The sequence below is a fragment of the Leptonychotes weddellii genome, chromosome 1 (genome assembly GCF_054177405.1).
Source record: "Leptonychotes weddellii isolate Sample4059 chromosome 1, ASM5417740v2, whole genome shotgun sequence".
NCBI lineage: Eukaryota > Metazoa > Chordata > Mammalia > Carnivora > Phocidae > Leptonychotes > Leptonychotes weddellii.
In genome coordinates this window covers 116,334,384-116,353,835 of record NC_138369.1, presented here as the reverse complement: position 1 = coordinate 116,353,835, position 19,452 = coordinate 116,334,384, and the positions used below count along the sequence as shown (strand labels likewise).

At 37.9% G+C, this 19,452-nt stretch overlaps 1 protein-coding gene across 1 annotated transcript in view; it reads right to left on the bottom strand.

Moving 5' to 3' along the window:
• Positions 1-19,452, bottom strand: part of LOC115940224 (uncharacterized) — a 695,973-nt gene that overhangs the window by 298,852 nt on the left and 377,669 nt on the right. The window contains exon 5 of the mRNA XM_081830171.1: positions 8,543-8,605. The gene's annotated coding sequence lies outside the window, so the exon portion shown is untranslated. The remainder of the gene's footprint in view (positions 1-8,542; positions 8,606-19,452) is intronic.

Below are 19,452 nucleotides of genomic sequence, written 5' to 3'. Positions count from 1 at the left end.
GTATTCATCCTTTCTGATGGCTGAGTAATAGTCCATTGTATATATGGACCACATCTTCTTTATCCATTCATCTGTTGAAGGGCATCTTGGCTCTTTCCACAGTTTGGCTATTGCAGACATTGCTGCTATGAACATTGGGGTGCATATGGCCCTTCTTTTCAGTAATTTCCTTTTATTGTTGTTTGAATTGCCTCTTGATGTCTTGCTAGCCATATGTATATATGCCTGTTTGCTATATGTACCAGGTATTAAGAAGTTGAGTATTAAAAAATCTACAAGGTTATCATTTGGTGAAACATCTGCCTCAATAACCAATTAATTGATGCCAGCTGCAGAAATTTATGACTCACATTGTGGGTTCCACAAAACTATGACTGATGCTTTTCCTTTCTGGAGCGACTAAGATCACTATACATCAGGACCTGTCCTGATCACTAAGAAAACTACCAAAACCCCTGACCCTTTCTAATTCCTATCCCATACAGAACAGATGTGAGGCCACTTACTCACTTCCCCAATCCTGGTCATTCTACTATTTTCTCCTGCCCTCAGTCATATGGAATAGATCTATCTTCTGGGGAAAAGTGTTCCGGAGCTACACCTTTGATAAAGAGCTAACAAAACAACACAAAGACAGACACAGTAAGGAAAAGAGGTAGCAATATAGTGACAATGGCCAATAAGACAGAGTCCTGAGGGGAAAAGGATGTGTCTAATTGTCCATTTCTTTTAGATTATCTAGCAGCTGGTGCAGAACTTCTATATTACTCTTCTGTTGGACACATGTTCACTATGTAATTTAAGTTCCTTGGACTTCAGGAATTGGAGTACATGATTTCTAGGTTCCCTTCCAGTCCTATTCTTAACCCTACACTATATAGATGTAATATAAGAGGTTATGTCCATGAGAAATTATCCTATCCTGTGATAGGGTCAATTTCATGTTTTAAAAAAATTGAGATAAAGTTGACATATAACATTATGTGAGTTGCAGGTATATAGGTCAATTTCTGATGGCAAAATTTCTGGATAAAACTATATATGATTTCCAATTTTGTTAAGACATAAGCAAATTGTACCAATTTGCATTTCCACTACCTGTATTAGTTTTTGCTTCTCGATATGCTTTTGAACCTTGAGTATTACCATGCTTTTTAATCTATGCAGGTAATATCACTGCTAGAAATCATCTATTGATATTCTTGCACAACTGTCCCAAGATATAAGGATAAGGATGTTCACTATGGCATTGTTCATCCCAGCAAGAAGATAGAAACAACCCAGACCACTCAGGCTCATTAATTAGGGAGGAATTATTTATTTTTCAGTAGGATTCTTAGTTGTAAAATAGAATTTATACCAGGTTTCCCTTAAATAGTCATCTCTTCTAACATATTTAAGGAGTGTTTGATTTGCAAAAATGTGCTTATATAGAACTCAGTTGTGAAAGTTGTGCAGCACACTGATAGCAGTTGCCTGATTCTCATGTGAGAATGTGCTGAGACATTAACAACTAACCAAGTGGTATCTGGAAGCGTGGGCGCCATTCACTCATGTGAATTCCTTTTAAGACTAGGTCCCAGTGTTATTACTGACCTAGTGCATGGCAGTGTACTCTAAAAATTGTGAAAGTTGCATTAGGAACCTAAGGGCCTATTTCTTGGCAACTTCAGAAACCTGAGGCAATATATTTGACAGAAGACAATCTTAGAATATATGATGCCATGTTTGTAACATAGAATATATGATGCCATGTTTGTAACATTATATAATTATTTTATATATGTTACATATTGCATATTAGATACATTGTGTGTGTGTGTGTGTGTGTGTGTGTGTACAAACACAATACAGAAAAAATATAGAAAGAAATGCAGAAACATTCTTAAGGAATTGGACTGACATGGTAGGAATGAGGAGCCACTTTTGGTTTTTACTGTGTACTTTATATGCTTCTGTTTGATTTGTGAGTTCCTAAGTACACATGTTGCTTTAATAATCTAAAAGCAAATAAAGACAAACTGAAAAAGAACAATGAAACAGAGACCAGGATGACAATATGGAGTCATTTACTTAAATTTATAACAAAATAGTTGAATTGGTTGAGTTTGCTCTTTTCTTAATTAAAGTAGAAATATTTAAGTTAGGATCCTTATCTAAGGTCTGGTAGGATCACAAAGATACAGGATTGCCTCTATTTCCCTTAGCACAGGTCAAGTTTTAAAAGAAAGCTTCAGGGCATGGATAATCTACCAGCAGTCCTTTACCCTTTACCTTTTTACCAATGGTGGTTCTTAAAAGGCAATGAATATATGACCAGAGAATCCCAGCAATTACTGATTGCATTTTAGTATGCAAAAAAAAAAAAAAAAAAGTCATTATCATATCCACTTTTTCTAAAGGTGCTCCCCAGGATAACAGATACTCTTTGAAGAGGAGGTAAATATGTAGGTAAATATGTTTGGAAAATGCTGGATTTAACAATATTGAACAATTTTCTTTACAGCAGGACTTCTCTAATATACAAGATCAGGGAAGATGAGGTCTGCAGAGTCTCCGAAACTATTTGACAACAGTCATGTATCCAAGGCCAGCCTAATGGCTGTACATTGTGGAAGCGTCAGCTAATGTTAGATGAATGAAGTAAAGGGCAGGAAGAAGTTAAGGTGAGGAAAGGGAGAGAGAGGAAAATAGTACATGGAGTATATCATTATTATTGTCTTACTTTGTACTGTCTGTCTAAATCATTGTAATGAGCAGTGATTACAGAATCTAAATTTTGGGCAAATGAAATTAATTTCTACCACCAATCACCTGATGGGTTTGTAAAAGGAAAGACAGCTTCCCCAGGCCCTGGCCTTAAAGAGTTTTATTCAGGTGATCTAAAGTAGGATCCAGGAAGTATATTTTTAACAAGCAGGTAATTCTTTTTTTTTTCTTTCTTTCTTTTTTTTTTTTATTTGCGAGGGAGAGAATGAGAGACAGAGAGCATGAGAGGGAGGAGGGTCAGAGGGAGAAGCAGACTCCCTGCTGAGCAGGAAGCCCAATGTGGGACTAGATCCCGGGACTCCAGGATCATGACCTGAGCCGAAGGCAGTCGCTTAACCAACTGAGCCACCCAGGCGCCCAACAAGCAGGTAATTCTAATCTTTATGATTTAAGAATTGTGCTGAGAAACACTGATTCATGAAAATAAAATTTAGATATTTTATATTTAGGCTAAAAATGAAATGGAACAAATTAATTTACCTCCAAATGATCAAGATTTTCAATGTGGAATAAATAGTAATCAATATTATCTTGAGGATGGTTTAAGATTTTTTTTTTTTTTGATTTATTTGAGAGAGAGAGAATGAGACACAGAGAGCACGAGAGGGAGGAGGGCAGAGGGAGAAGCAGACTCCCCGCCGAGCAGGGAGCCCAATGCAGGACTCGATCCCGGGACTCCAGGATCATGACCTGAGCCGAAGGCAGTCGCCTAACCAACTGAGCCACCCAGGCGCCCCTTGAGGATGGTTTAAATAAGCACATGATATAATTCCAAATGAAAAATCCAAAATGTCTTGAAAACCTCACCTTGGTAGTAAAATTTCTCATCCTAATCTCATTATGCCCTACAAACCAACTTGGCCACAAAGCTTTGGCTATGCTTATTCTTTTCTCTCAGTCTGGTATTAAGAATTCTTAAACTGAATTCGCAGCACTTCAAAGTTAGTTAAAGCCTTCAACTAGCTCCAACCGAAGTGTTTCAGGATAATTAAGAATCACATTTAGATGCACCCCAATGTTTATAGCAGCAATGTCCACAATAGCCAAACTATGGAAAGAGCCTAGATGTCCATCAACAGACGAATGCATAAAGATGTGGTATATATATACAATGGAATATTATGCAGCCATCAAAAAAACCCGAAATCTTGTCATTTGCAATGATGTGGACAGAACTAGAGGGTATTATGCTAAGCGAAATAAGTCAATCAGAGAAAGACAAGTATTATACGATCTCACTGATATGAGGATTTTGAGAAACAAGACAGAGGATCATAGGGGAAGGGAGGGAAAAATGAAACAAGACGAAACCAGAGAGGGAGACAAACCATAAGAGACTCTTAATCTCAGGAAACAAACTGAGGGTTACTGGAGTGGAGGGGGGTGGGAGGGATGGGGTGGCTGGGTGATGAACTCTGGGGAGGGTATGTACTATGGTGAGTGCTGTGAATTGTGTAAGACTGATGAATCACAGACCTGTACCCATGAAACAAATAATACATTACATGTTAATAAAAAGTTTTTAAAAAAAGAATCACATTTAGGTGAGCCTCCTGGCTCTGCCACTTACTATTCTATGGTTTTGATAGAGTTACTAAATCTCTCTAGTTCTCAGTTTTCTAATCTGTAAAATAGTCTTATTTGCATTTATGTCAAATAGTTATTGTTATGATTAAATTAAAGGAAGTAACTTGTTTAAAGTGCATTAAGTGGTAATCATTATTTATTACATATGCATTGATATACTGCCTTCTGTGGGGGGGATTTGTTTGTTTGTGGTGTTTGTCAAAAATGCTAATGAAAACATTCCTTTGTCCAACATCATTGAGGAATTTAGTATATTACACAATATTATTTATTTATTTATTATTTTGGTGTTTATTTATTATTAATAAATATTTACCATTATAAATTGTTAATAATCTAACATATGACTTAGGATCAAGCCTACTTTTAGAATAAATCTGGAGGACAGTTTGATTTCAAATGTTTTATTCATTGTCCCCATGACCTATGAAAATGCCCTGTGCAATCCAGTAATTTAGTAGGTTTGTAACATTTTCACACTTTCTCTTCTATGTGGAAGTAGGGTAAAAGTTGTTTGTTAGCTTTTATGTCCTCATCTGAAAAATACAGCTTGTTGTCTTTATAGAATCGAAACATAAACACCAACTGACCATTTTATGTTAATGGCATCTTGGAACTTCCTCCTAAACCCTTTTCCTCATAGAGCCCAGTGTATAATTGATCTTCTCCAATCTTAGGAAGTAGAAATAACCTGTAAAAACCCACGAGCAAAGCAAATATTCAGTCAATAGAGTAAAAAACAATCTCAATTCTCTTTGTCTCTCTCTCTTTTTAGGAGTAATTACCTGGGTATATATGTATATGTGTGTGTGTGTATGTATATATATATATATATACCTCCACACGGAAAGGGAGTCAAGATTGTGCCATGGCTAAAGGTCTTGGTGATTCAGTGACTATATATTAACTGATTATCCAAATTTCAACCAAAATAAGCCCTCCTAAATCACCAGAGCCTTCCAGCCATGTGGAGAGGTAAACTTGAAGACATAAGAGTACAATCACAGAGAGGCAGGTATTATTTCAGATTCAAATCCATGTAATTCACCATTAAGCCATTTTCAATTCCAGAATATTAGGTTACATTCAGTATCATTGATTTACAGCCTAAACAGCATGTGAAATGTTACAATGAATTCCCACTGTTACAGGAAAAATTCTAAAAAGGAAGCGCTTTTTAATTTACATATCCAGCATATACAAGATTCATCTATGGATATATAAATCATTAGTGCTTGAACTTGATAATTACAGAATCGGTTGTTCATCTTGTTCCCTCGACCACAGTACCCTAAAGCCATCTAAGCTCACAAATACTGAGCCATTAAAATATGCATCCTCCTAGACATTTTCATCTGCTTCTCAAATTTTGAAGTCAGTTTGGTGAAAAGAAGCCACCTTCATATATCCAGGCTATGCCTCAGGAGGGCCTTCAAAAAGAAAAGGAAACATCTAAATGAGTGGTTCTCAACCCTGGTTGCACATTGGAATCACTGGAGAGCTTTAAAGATACCTAATGCCTTGTGAGCCACCCCCAGAGATTTGATGTAATCAGTCTGGAGTGCACCCTAGCCACTGGGATTTTAAAAAGCCTCCCAGCGAAGGTGGAGAAACCACTGATCTCAGCACCATTTCATGCCTGAGGAAATGGAAAACAGCTCCCTATTCTTCCCTAAGGTTTAGGGCGTATGGTTAGCTGAAACATGGTCCTTAAAGATGTCTACACCCTAATGTGTAGAACCTGTGAATGATACCTTGGATATCGGAGACTATGAGGTGGAGAGTTTATCCTGGATTATCTGGGTGGATCCTGAGGAGATGGATGCAGGAGAAGTCAGAGTCTAACAGAAGGTATGTGACAAGAAGTTGTGGGATAGAGAAAAGGAAATATGAACATGCTCTGCTGCTTGCTGGCTTTGAAGATGGAGGAAGGAGCCAAGGATGGACATGGCCTCTGGAAGCTGGAAAGATCAAGAAAACAGATTTTTTCCCCTGGAGCCTCTGAAAGAAATGCAGCCTTGTGGACTCATTTTAGACATCTGGCTTCCATAACTGTAAGATAAAAAAGTTGTATTGTTTTAAGCCACTATGTTTGTGATAATTTATTACCACAGCAATAGGAAAATAATATAGGGGAGGATGAGTTCTATCCAGGAGCAATTTGAAAGGGTCTGACGCAGAGCTCTTTGGCTTTCAAATATCCAGACACCAGAAAACTCAGCAAGAAAAGCAAGACCAAATTGCTATCACCCAGGTTTTTATTATATTTTAAATCAAATTTTCAATTCCTTAAACATTTTCTATTCCTTATTTTTTTATATGCAACAATACTTTTGTTGTGTAGGATCTTCTTAATTAGAAGCTAAATGTCATGTTATTACTGCCAAGCCAAACCTCAGATTAAAGCAAATAAGGGCTGATCTGGCCAAACATTTCTGAAAAGCTACCCACCAGGGGAGATTGTCTTTTCAGGCTTGCAGGTCCTGGCTTAGTCATGGTAACCTCAAAGTTTTATTTGGTAGATTCTTAAGAGTACGATGAACATTTGCTATTGTGAAGACACCCTTTTGGGGGCTGAATTTTATGTACACATAGTCTGTGTTGTTTACCATCCACCACCAGCCATTTTTGATGAACAAAAGAAGAGCCACCAGACCACAAGCACCAGTCAGTCATATTTTGACCTTTCAGGCTTTGACTGAACTGTCCTCTGACCATCTCTGGTATCAAATCCAGGTTCCAACAGACTCTGAATAGTAAGAGCGTGGAGAATGCAGCTTTTTCCTTGAGGTTCTATGGTGATTCTCTTTCAGTTAGTATAAACAATTAACCCTAAAATTAATTTAGATCGTTTATATAAAGTGCCTAGGGAGGTGATCTATTTAAAACAATTGTTCAATAAGTCTAAGTTCTCTTTACTGTAGAATATAAATAAAAACATTAAGACATAAGAAGACCTGAATAGAAGCCAAATCAAACCATTACAATTTGAGTGTTCATGGATAACTTCTTTAACTTCCCTGAGTTTTATTTAACTGGCAAATATATGCAAGACAATATAAAAATATATCCCTACCAGTTTTTTTATTTGTGCTCTGCAAATTTTCTAACATAAGTATATTGTTGGCATTAGTATCAGGGATCAATCTGGGGCTATCAGTCAGTTCCAATAGAGGCACAATCTCTATCAACGACTCAACACTATGAGTACATTCCTACCAGAATAATCACTTGTCAACCACAGAAAAAGGTTCTCCAGCTGTCCTTTAGGAAGACGTACATGTTGCTTAACCAAATAACCAAATAATCAACCCACTGATAGTATTTTGTTTTGTAATATTCAACCTCTGTGGACTAAAGATGAAAAGAAATACCATTAGAATCTCCTCTTGATGTTCCTAAGCTCTACCTTCCAATGAGATTTTGGGTTTATCAACAAAGATAAGTCAAAGGCTTGGTGCATGGCTATACTCAGGAAAAGTAGGAGGCCCTCGTGCTCAGGGAGGTGGTAAGGCTGAGCCAATGAGCCAGACCGGGTATGGAACATCTGACTCACCAAAGACTCCAAGGGTGTTACAAACTTTAACAGGAACTAACAAATGACAAAACAACAACAACAAAAACATCAAAGCACATTTATTCTCTCTAAAAACATTTTTACATAAATCCCAAAATGCTGTTAAAGGGTGTGATAAAAAACAAGTAACAGAATGTTGCAGCTCCAATCTCTGATCTGAGCAGATAATTTGGACAAAAACAAAACACACAGACGCATTTCTGAAGGAGATGCACCCCACCCACCCACCTTGAGAAGTTCAGCTTCTCAAGACTAATCCAATCTGCCCAGTAACAGTAACATACATGTCTTATATGATAACTTGTTTTTTGAAGCGATATGGGAATTCTGACTGTTCAGCCACTATTCCCACGCTTCTCCAACTAGAGCCCCTTTATCTCACCAGTGGAAATTTTAGCCTGATAAACCTTTCTTTTTTATTGTTAATGGTATACTTTCTTCCCAGGTGAGTTTTACCCCCAAAACACCAAGATCCAGTTACATCAGATTTTTAGGTGCTCATATGTCATTTGTACAAAATCCAAGAGATTATTTTCACCATTAATCTTTGCAACTAATAAAGATGAAGATAAACGGGCAGCCTTAAAACCGGAGGTGAGCAGTTTTTACCAGTAATACTTTTCCATGGCTCCTTGATGAAGATGATCAACTAAAGCAAAACTTCTGCATGATCTATTAATAGAGAATGAGATTAATGAAGGATTATGTCATAATGAGTCTGCCTGCAGAGTAGCTTCAGTTCTGGTCCTTTGCTGCCAAAATACAGTTCTCATTTCCAACAAACAAAGTCTATCTGAGAGAAAGCACAGAGCCCCTTTAGAACTGGAAAGTCCTGTGCATAATAATGACTGTCTAACTCTTCTTTTGCCAAAGAGCTTCAGCACTTTCAATGTCATAGGTCAATGCAGTGATTCAGAGGGGGCCTGATCCTTATCTAAGCTTTTGCAACAAAATTAGAATGTGCTGTAGTCTTATTAAAGAAATGTTTGTTCCTCCATCAATGAGCTGAAAAGAAAGCAGCTCAATGTACTTTTGCAAATTACAGCAATAAACTGCTTGAATTAACTGCTTTATTACAAATATTTAATTATTCTGAGGGTTAAATATCCAACATTTTGGAAAGGCAAAATTAGCAGTCCACTTGATAATCTACTTCATTTAAAATCTGTTACGACGGTGTATTTTTGTTTTTATTTTTAAACAATTCCCATTTTCAGTTGTCTTCGTTGTAAATTCAGCCAGTTTCCATTTGGGATGAAAAAGAACACATATAGCCCTTAATTTTGAAGCAAACTGTCAAGAAAATCAAATTCATAATCTGTGAAAAATTACAAAAGGCAGACCTCGTTTTCATTTCCTAGGAACATGAATAGTTACAAAAACGAAATAGGACTCAAATCGCCTAGTTAAGATCAGTCACATTTTGAGTGAGACCTATTCGAAAATTTAGATAAAATAACATTATTATCATCACTATCATCATTAAACGGGTTACTGTTTAAATGTTATTTAAAGTACACTCTTCTTTAAAATACAAAGGACCATGAATTAAAACTTTGCATTGAAAGAAAAGTCAACCAATACATGTTGAACAAAAAGCAAATGTCCTTTCCTTTAAAAGTTTTTTACTCCAACAAAATAAAATTCATCAATCCAAATCTGTTTTTCATTTATTAGCTCAGTGGTACCAAAGCACATGAAAATTATTTATAAAAACCGATCATTTTATCTGGGTTGTATTCTTAAAACATAAGAAAGTAGACAGCATTTTGCCATAGGGCAAAGAAAAAAAATTACAATAACAGAAAATGGATCAGCCAGGATATGCTTCAACAGAGGGACATATCAAAGCATTATTATAGTCTCTCTCCACTTACTGTTTGGATTCACTAATCTACATCACTAAATTGACCATTCAGTGCCAGAAAATCTGCCATGTAGGTCTCGACTTTTCATAGCAGCTCTTAAATGTGTATTCGGAAACTACAAAGTGCTGAATATATTTTCAGCCTTTTTATACTACGATTTACAACTAATGACCTTAAGCAATGTCATGCATGTAAAACAAAATTATGAGACCACCCTGGTTTAGAGCCGAATAAAGGTATAGAATCAAACTTCATTATCATTCAAATTTAATAGGGGAAGAACAGTAGTAAAAAAAGAAAAAAAATCCATAGTAATATAGATAAATCTATTTTGCAGTTTTACTTTATAAAAAAATATCTTCCACTTGTATTTTGCTATTACCGGCTCAGAGTAAGTAGACAATTATCTAAGCTTAATGCCAAAAGTAATAATGCACCGCACACATTCAAAGCCTTCATGCCACATCAGCCAGTGCCTGCAGGGATAAAACATTTATCAGTTGCTCCTTAGAGCAATAGTGGGTTTGAAAATTTGGCTGCCCGGGCTGACATTTAGTGAAATCATAGTTTTTGCTTGATTCAGAACCCAACACAGGAAACCCTGATACTGGGATGACTCCACTGGCAGTATGCCTCCTGATGCCCACTGAACTGCGGGCTACTTTCTGTCCCACTACTCCCCATGAAAGAAGTCCTTTTACTTCCCTGCTATAGTTGGCACACTGCCCTTTTAACAGACCCAACGAACCGTCATCTTGGATGTAACAAATTAGTACATTCTCAGAATAATAATAAGTTCAGGCATGAAAACACTATTGTTTTTATTTAGAAATGAAGTAACTCATTTTAGCTGGGTGACTTTTTCAGCGTAACACCACAGGCTAAAAAAAAAAAATCTTTTTCTGCAGAGAATGGTCAATTTCAGGAGAGATATGACACATCATTTGCTGTAAAAATCAGGGAAAGGCCAAAGAATAGAAAAAAATTGGCATTTGTTGCAGAGTAGTTAAAGAGAAAATAGGGGGTTTGAGAGAAATACGAATGTAAAACAAGTCATATGTCCATTTCAAAGTATAATTAGAGAAATAAGATTGGGACTAAGTACAATACAGAATTGATTTTCGATATCAGGGTAAGATCTATTAGCTGATTTTTCTGCTTGTGATCGCAAAAAATACCTAAGAGTTTTTAAAAAATGACCTTCAGGTACATTAGAAAAATAATTAAACATAGAGAACGTTTAAACACTAGAGAATGACACAAACATGTTTTCATATGTTAATGAACATGTCAAAATTTACTTTCAGTTTCCAAAAAGATCCTTTCACTACTGCCTGTGTGTATGTGTGTGTGTGTGTGTGTATGTATGTTTCCGTGCTCAAGAATTTTCTACTATGTCCACAAAGAAAAGGAAAAAGTTAATATTTACAAATCTGCATGTAAGTCAAATCTACTTAAAATCAGAGCCATAATTTAGAGGGAACACTTTTCCTCGTTATTCTGGAAGGGCCATCACCACCTTGCAATGTCAGGAACGTGAAAAATACGACTATAAAAACTACTGTTCTAACAGTCTTTATGACAGCTTCAACTGAGATTTTACTGAGCTTTGAATAGCAAGTATACGCTTAAGCAGACAATAAGATGAAATTAGAACTGACAAGAAGTATGAAATAAAGTAAATAAATATATATTTTCAATATTCTAGATTTTGTCCAATTTAAATGTCAGCTCAAAATTATAATCTAGAAATCAAAACAATCATTAATCTACTCTCCCTTTGCTCTAGCCCTGATCATTTTAAACAAATCATGATATTCCATGTAAAAATGTACCACAAATTTACTAAACTTTCTGGTTCAAATGAGTTCAAGAATATCTCATTATAAATGGAGACAGTCCTGAAAAGGCAGCCAAGCATGACTAAAAAGATCACTCTTTTACACAAAAAATAGCCTTCTTATTTTACCCTTTGTTGAAAAGACATTTGGCCAGCCACAGGGGAAATACATAATCTACTTTTATATTCAAATAATTTATTTGAAAACTCTATGGCTACACTGACCCTAAAACAATTCTGGATTGAATATACATATTACATGGGTTTCTGTGATCTTAATCATTGACTTGTTTTCATGTGTTAGCAATGATTTTGGCATTTCTTTTTTAAAAAGACAACCACATTCATACGTTTGAATAAAAATTTACCATTAAGTAAAATTATATCTGAAATGAAATAGACAGTATGAATGTGGTATAGTTCTGTAAATAATTCTACCTGTGAAGTCAACTTTGAATATTGCAGTTCTTTTCATGTAGCAATCTATCAATTTGATCTAATATACATTCCAACACACAGTCTGTCTGGTAACAACATGTCAGAAATTATGCCATCATAATTTGCCTTTTATAAAGACAAGCAGCAATACTTGAACATTTCAAGATTTTAAAAACCTCCCTCCACATAGATTTGCTCTTTTCAATTCTGTGAATTTTTGTTTCAGTGTTTTGATAATAAGGTTGATATTATGAACTCAAAGTTACGGTAGTTTTAACTATGAAATATCTTCCTCCCCTTCCTCAGGAGTCAAAGAAGATGCCCGCAGCAAATGATGTTTGTCCATTTACTTTAAGTAAGACACTGGTTCTTTCATTCAGTTACTTCATATCCAAGATTATATAACAGCAGAGAAGAGCATACACTGAGGAGGAAAAGCTTAAAGCAATTAGTTTCCTTCTAAGTACTTTAGCCTTCCTTATTTGGGTTTTTAAAAAACAGGCAATCATACAATGAATTTCAAGCAGCCATACAAAGCATTTTAAAAACTGTTTCTACAGGCTTTCATCCTTGTACACATAAAAGAGAGGAAGTAGCTCTCACATTCATATCCTAAAATTGATCACCCAGATAGTCTAGAAAGTTTTCTGTGCTTTCCACCAATGTTTTTTCTCTCACTTTCATGGTACAAATGAGATATTCCCAGCTCTAATACAGAGCACCAAAATGTAAAATGTCGACTTGTCTTGTACATTCGGGGTGCCTCCCTGGACTCTGCCACTCTCTCAGCAGAGCAGAATGAATATCTGTGCTAACCATACATTTCAGGACAAAGGAACTAATTCATGGGGGAGGGGAGACCACACACCATTTATAAGGTTTGTTCAGTTTACAAGAAAACTATTGTCAATGCTTTGTTGATTCATTATGAATGACCCTGCGTGACAAATAACAAGCGGCCACCTCCTTGCTGAGCCTCACCAGAACGCTTCCTGCATTCGAGAGCAGCCCAGGATCTGCGGGGCTAATTGTTATTTAAGGAAACTATAGCCGTAGGTACAGGAGGCAGCTCTGATCACAGACCTAACCATCCGGTTGAAGATTCGATGAAACTGTGGCTCTGGTCCCCAAAAGATCACACACAATAGCACAGTGCTTGCTACTGCTGTACAAAACTCTGATGTGAAGAACCAAATTCCACTAGAGGGAGTGAACAGAGCCCAGAAAGGATCATAGAGATGCTGACTCTATGCAGGGTCCCACCACCAGGACATTTCAGTTACCACGAAATCTTCTTGTCTCCCCACCTACAAAATGGGACTCAAATATTTTTTTAAAGGAAAATCACCTTAAAATCTTTTGTTGCAAAATGCTATACAGTGCACAAGTATTATCTTCATCATCCATTGAACCTTTGTACTTTTTTCTCTATCCCGAGGGAAATAATAAATTGACATATTTTCTATCATCAGAGATCCTTTTAAGACCACAATGTGATTGCACTCCAGCACATCTCACACTTATCCCCATTAAAAACACACAAAGGGGTGAAAGCAGGGAAAGAAATAGGTAGGCATAAAGGGCAGCTCAGATACACTGTTGTACAACATGGGCGCTCTCCCCTAACCTGCCCCAGCCTCTAAGACGGGGAGTGTAACCACCACACAAAGAAGCCGCAAATGGGCTCTGCATATGTTCCAGTTGAAATTGGCTGCTCTGTGGGTAAGAGCACACAGATTGCTCTCCCGAGTGGCCATCTGATTGCAGATCAGCTATGTGTTCCCCTACTGCTCCAACAACCCTGAAAGGCGCCCTGTATCTTTTTAAGTGGCTGGTTTAGTTGGAAGCACAGGAAAGAAATCTGTTCTTCTTTGTGGCATCTATATCGTCGCATTGTGGTGTTTTTTTTTTTTTCTTTTTCTTTCTTTAAGGACTAAAGGGACCTTAAAAATAAACCCAGACCTCCATGAAGAAAAGTTCCTCAGTGGCCTGACGGTGTGTGTGTCGGGGGGAAGAATCCTTCACCTTCACTTCTCCTTTGGTTCTATCAGCTTTGGGATTTCCCCAGGGCACCAAGTGGTTTTCAAAGGAGAATAGAGTGTTTCAAGGTGGTTGGGAAACTGGCACTCTTCTAGGTGGCTGCTGGAATGTTACTTGGTAAACCTCTGTGGAGGGCAATCTGGCAATTTCTACCAAGGCCCTACTTCCAGGAATCTATCCTAAGGTTCTCGCTCCCACATGTATGGAATGACATATGTATATGGTTGTTTACTGTAGTACTGTTTGCAATAGCAAACATTAGGAACACCTTAAATGTCCATCAATAGGGGCTGGGTATAATATGATGCAAGGATACAAGGAAATAATACACAATGTAAAAAAGATTGAGGAATAATATAAAATGATCTCCAAGATACAATGTTAAGAGGGGAAAAAAAGCAAGGCATAAAAGAGTCTGAACTGAATGAGCCTCCTGTTAAAGAAGGGGAAAGACTGATACATATTGCTTGAGGGTTCCATGAAAGCAGGGCTCACGCTTGTTCTGATCACCCCTATGTCTTTAGGGACAGATAACACTTTACTTCAGGTGAGGGAAGTTCTGAAATAAAATTGTAGTGAATGAGGGAGAGCAAGAGAGTCAAGAGTAGGCTTGAAAAAAAAAATCTGGATTCAAAGTTGTATGCAGAACTTGATAGAAAATTTCAAGAAAAAAATACCAGAAAACACGAACAGTGTGATCAAGAGTGATTTTCCCCTCTGCTTCTTTATCCATTCATCTGCTTGTCATTTTTTTCTGTGAGGATGCATGTATTGAATAATTTAACAACAAAACAAAATACTACATTGGACTTAAATCAGCTATACTTGATGACTCTTTGGATGTGTGGTTTGGGAGATGGAAAAGTCAAGAATAGTTCTGAGTTTTCCAACTTAGATGCTATTGAGAGGAGTTGAATTGAGGAGGCTGATGAGAAGAAGTTGGAGTTCACTACTAAACGTTTCTCAGGGTTTATGCCAACCTGGCCTTAGGGTCCCCCAAAAATCTTTCTGAACTTCAGGAACCACTATACGCCAGTTCCACTGTAAAGAACACGTAGCCCCACTTCTACTATGAAATCACCTGGGAGTTGCCCTTAGGACACAGACAACCTTGTTTCTAAAGAAACTTACAAATCATTCAAAGCAGTGTTGACTTTCACTAGTATTGTTTCTATTGACTTGCAAATAAGTGCACTTGTGTAGGACTAAAATTCCTGCAGGCACTGCCTCTGGTTACACAGAAACAGCTAAGGGTAAACAAGGTGGTGCTTAGCAAATTCGGGACCCTCCTTTTGGCATCCTCAGGATCCCCCTCCTTGTTCATTCCCCCAAGGACATTTCCCACCTTTACTTAAAGGCTTCGTCCACAACCTGGAGCGCCCCCACCCCTGCACGCATCTGTCCAGCAGGTCTCTGCTCCCCACCTCCTCTCCCTTCCCTGATTCTCCTAGGAGAGGCTCTCTCCTTCCTCCCTTGCTGCCCTTTAGCAAACGTAGCTTTGTTTTTTGTGCAGAGATTCAATTCTATTTTAGTTCATATCAAATATTATTAAAATCATATCCCACTCTTCCTAAAGCCCTAGGTTTTTGTAGCATATGTGAATTTGAAAATATTAGAATATACTTTTTTTACCTCTATTATAAGATCTCTCATATAGAAGCCTATTGTTTGCTAACAGAACTTCTCTGAATAAGGTAAAACCAGGGTTTTGTCTAGTAAAGGCTTTCCTAAAGAGTCCGTAGGACTTAATGGGTCCCCAGAAAAAAATAATAAATGCTCAAATGGATAAGAAACACTTGCCTGCTACACTGTCCTCTTACAGCTTCACTGACAATATTGGCTATTAAAGGCTCAGAAGAATCCTATAACAAAAATGGGGTTTAATTTTGTTTAAACCAGAGCTTCCTACATTTATTCTTCCCATTATTACTATTATTATTATTATTTACTGAATACCCTTTGGTAACTTCTTTATCAGAATGATCTCCTTTAATCCTCACTGTGACTAGAATCTTCATTTGACAGATGAGGAAAATGAGGCCTTGAGAAAATCAAAAAACTTCCAAAATCAAACCACCATTAAGTAGCAGAGTCAGGATTCGACTATTTATGTCCGACTCTGGAGATCTGTATTCCTTTTCTCTGTGACTTAAGGGAGTCTTCCTTGACCGTATTTGAACCTCACCTTTAAGGACTGGAACAACAGTATCTTGGGGGCCTGAGAGGTGGAAGCAGCAGGAAGAAAGGGAAGCCAGGGCAGGGTAAACAGGGGCCACCTGCATTGCTGCTCCCCACCTGGTGATCCTCCCTGTAGGTACTTTATGTTCTCTTAACACGAGCCCCAGTTCCCTCGTGAGAAAAATGGACATACTGATACTTCTCAGGATGACTGTAAGGCTTGAGTTAAAAATCTGTAAAGTACTAACAGCGCACTGCTTCAGCATGACACTAGTGCCTGGCATGTAGAAGACCCTAAGAAATGGTGACAATATGACTTTCGACAAGTTTCTAAACCTCTCTGTGTCTCCGTTCATTCACGTGTAAATGGGGATAGTAATGTAACCTACATCACATCATAGGGGGGACTGTGAATATTCTATGGCAAGTTAACATGGGGAGCACACAGTAAGCACCATGTGGCTTTGCCATTTTAATTTCCCTACACGTGGCCAACACCATGGAGCAGCTCTAGAGAGAACACCCAGAATCCTTTCACCAGAATGACAAACGTCAGGCTCTCTAACTCCAAAGATTCTACTGCCTCTAAGTAGATCATTACTCCTTCATCCAAACAACTGTCATATGCTTCCAGAATCTAGCTAGACCTCAGGTGCTAGTTACTCTTGAACAAAGCTCTTCACACTTTAATGGAAGCTACTTCTGTGAACAATTCTTAATCCGTCTTTTCAGTGAGTGTTGATTCTGCTTGGCCATATGTGGCCTGTGAAGTTAAATAAATGGCTGCTGGCACTGCCATGGTTACTTTCTACATTGCTTGGTCAAAAGAGAAGGAGGAGGGCGCCTGGGTGGCTCAGTTGGTTAAGCGACTGCCTTCGGCTCAGGTCATGATCCTGGAGTCCCGGGATCGAGTCCCGCATCGGGCTACCTGCTCGGCAGGGAGTCTGCTTCTCCCTCTCCCGCTCCCCCCTTCTGTGCTCTCTCTCTCTCTCTCTCTCTCTCTCAAATAAATAAATAAAATCTTAAAAAAAAATATTAAAAAAAAAAAAAAAAAGAGAAGGAGGAAACACTCTAATTTCCCCCACCATCTCTACCCACCACCACAGATTCCTAAGCCCACCGCACATGCACTTGCGTTATGGCTTCGTACCCCATCATGAATTTGCATAGTTCGTGAGGAAACACCATTAAGCTACATCATCTTCCTAAATTTCCATGCAGGTGAGTGCCCAGGGGGAAAAGAACCCAAAAAATTTGGGAATGATATTGAAGCATTTGCCCTTGGAAACTAGAAACTTAAGCTCTGGAAGGCACAGAAATGGGGTTTCCTGATTAAATGCTTTGGTTATTAGACAACCTTTTTTGCTTCAATTAACACTGCAAATCTATTTAAGTAATATATTTTATTACACTTATTTTATAAAATAAAATATAATACTGCTTCATAGAGAAAAATTTGTAAAACATGAACCAATATAAAGAAAATGAAAGGGATGCCTGGGTGGCTCGGTCGGTTAAGTGTCAGACTCTTGATTTCGGCTCAGTTCATGATCCCAGGGTCGTGAGATCGAGCCTCATGTCACCTAGTGTGGAGCCTAGATTCTCTCTCCCTCTCTCTCTGCCCCTCCCCCACCATCTCTCTCTCTGTCTCTAAAATTTTAAAAAATAAAGAAAATGAAAATCAAGCATTATCTCTATCTGCTGTGAGAACCTGTCACTGTTTCATATATATTTTTTACATATATATATATTTTTAGCAGGGGGCTGAGGGGCCGAGGTAGAGGGAGAGAGAGAATCCTAAGCAGGCTTCATGCCCAGCATGGAGCCTGATGTGGGGCTTGATCTCACGACCCCAAGATCATGACCTGAGTCAAGATCAACGAGTTGGACGCTTAACCCACCGAGCCATCCGGGTGCCCCCCTTTACATATTTTTCACAAAACTGGAATTACATTGTTCAATAACTTTGTTTTCAAAACTTAACATTATATCGTGAACATTTTCCTGTTATTAAATATTTTTCTAAATCATTTGAATGGCTAAATGATATTCCATTATATGCATATACAAAGGTTTATTATAAGAATCTCTCTAAATACCTCCTCATTCTTCACATACTCCCCAAAGCCACTTGGGCCTCAGGCACAGGAATACTTGCTATTGTCAAATAATTCATGAACTTTTCTAGATCTGTGCCTTTGCTCCTTCTGCTCTCTCCACCTACAATGTCCTTTTTAGCCTAGCAAGTGCCTGCCCATTCTCCAGGGCCTATCTAATCTTAAGTAAATGACTTAACCTCTCTGGCCTCAGGCTTCCACATCTGTGAAATGGACACAATAATGTTACTTTCCCCCCCCCCCGAGTATTGTTCGAGGATCAGTGAGTTAATACTTATAAAGGCCTTAGAATAAGGCTCGCCTCAATTTAAGAAATGCTCAACAATGCTAGCTGTTTAATATTATTGTTACCTGACACACTTTTTCCTCTGTATTGTGCAACCAGTTTATACATAATTCCATTTGATCTTTAGGATTTCCTGAATTGATTGCATCAGTTAGAATCTGGAAGGGACTTCAGAGATCATAAAAACACTGTACTCCTCAACATATGATAAGTCATCGGGGGAACCTGTTAAAAATGCAGATGCTTGAGCTCTACCCCAGTCTTACTGAACCAGAGTGTCTGGTGGTGGAGCCTAGGAAAAGGCATTTTCATCAAGCTCCCAGGTGACTGTTAAGCATGATAAAGTTTGGAACTACTCATGATGGTCTAAAACCCTCAGTCTGCCAATGAGAACTAGGCCATACAAGGTTAAGTAATTCCCCTTAGATGAAAGTGGGGAAAAAAGCCCTTCTAGTTTGTGGAGAGAAAGAATTGCCATATCTCACATCACCAGTGAAACACAAATGATTTCAAGGATGCTTCAATGATGCCGTGGTTCCAAGCTTTTGTGCTGAAATAAAAGAAGAACGTGAGCTCAGATCAGGCTTAAAATTTGATTCCAGATCTGTTGGCAGGAAGATTGATCAAAATTCGACCTAATTGTGGTCTCCCATTTACACTGAAAACGTGAATCCCAATGAAGAATTGATCTGAGTCACTGAACAGTGAGTGACACTACAGTAAACACACAGCCACACCGAGCAGTTCAAAGC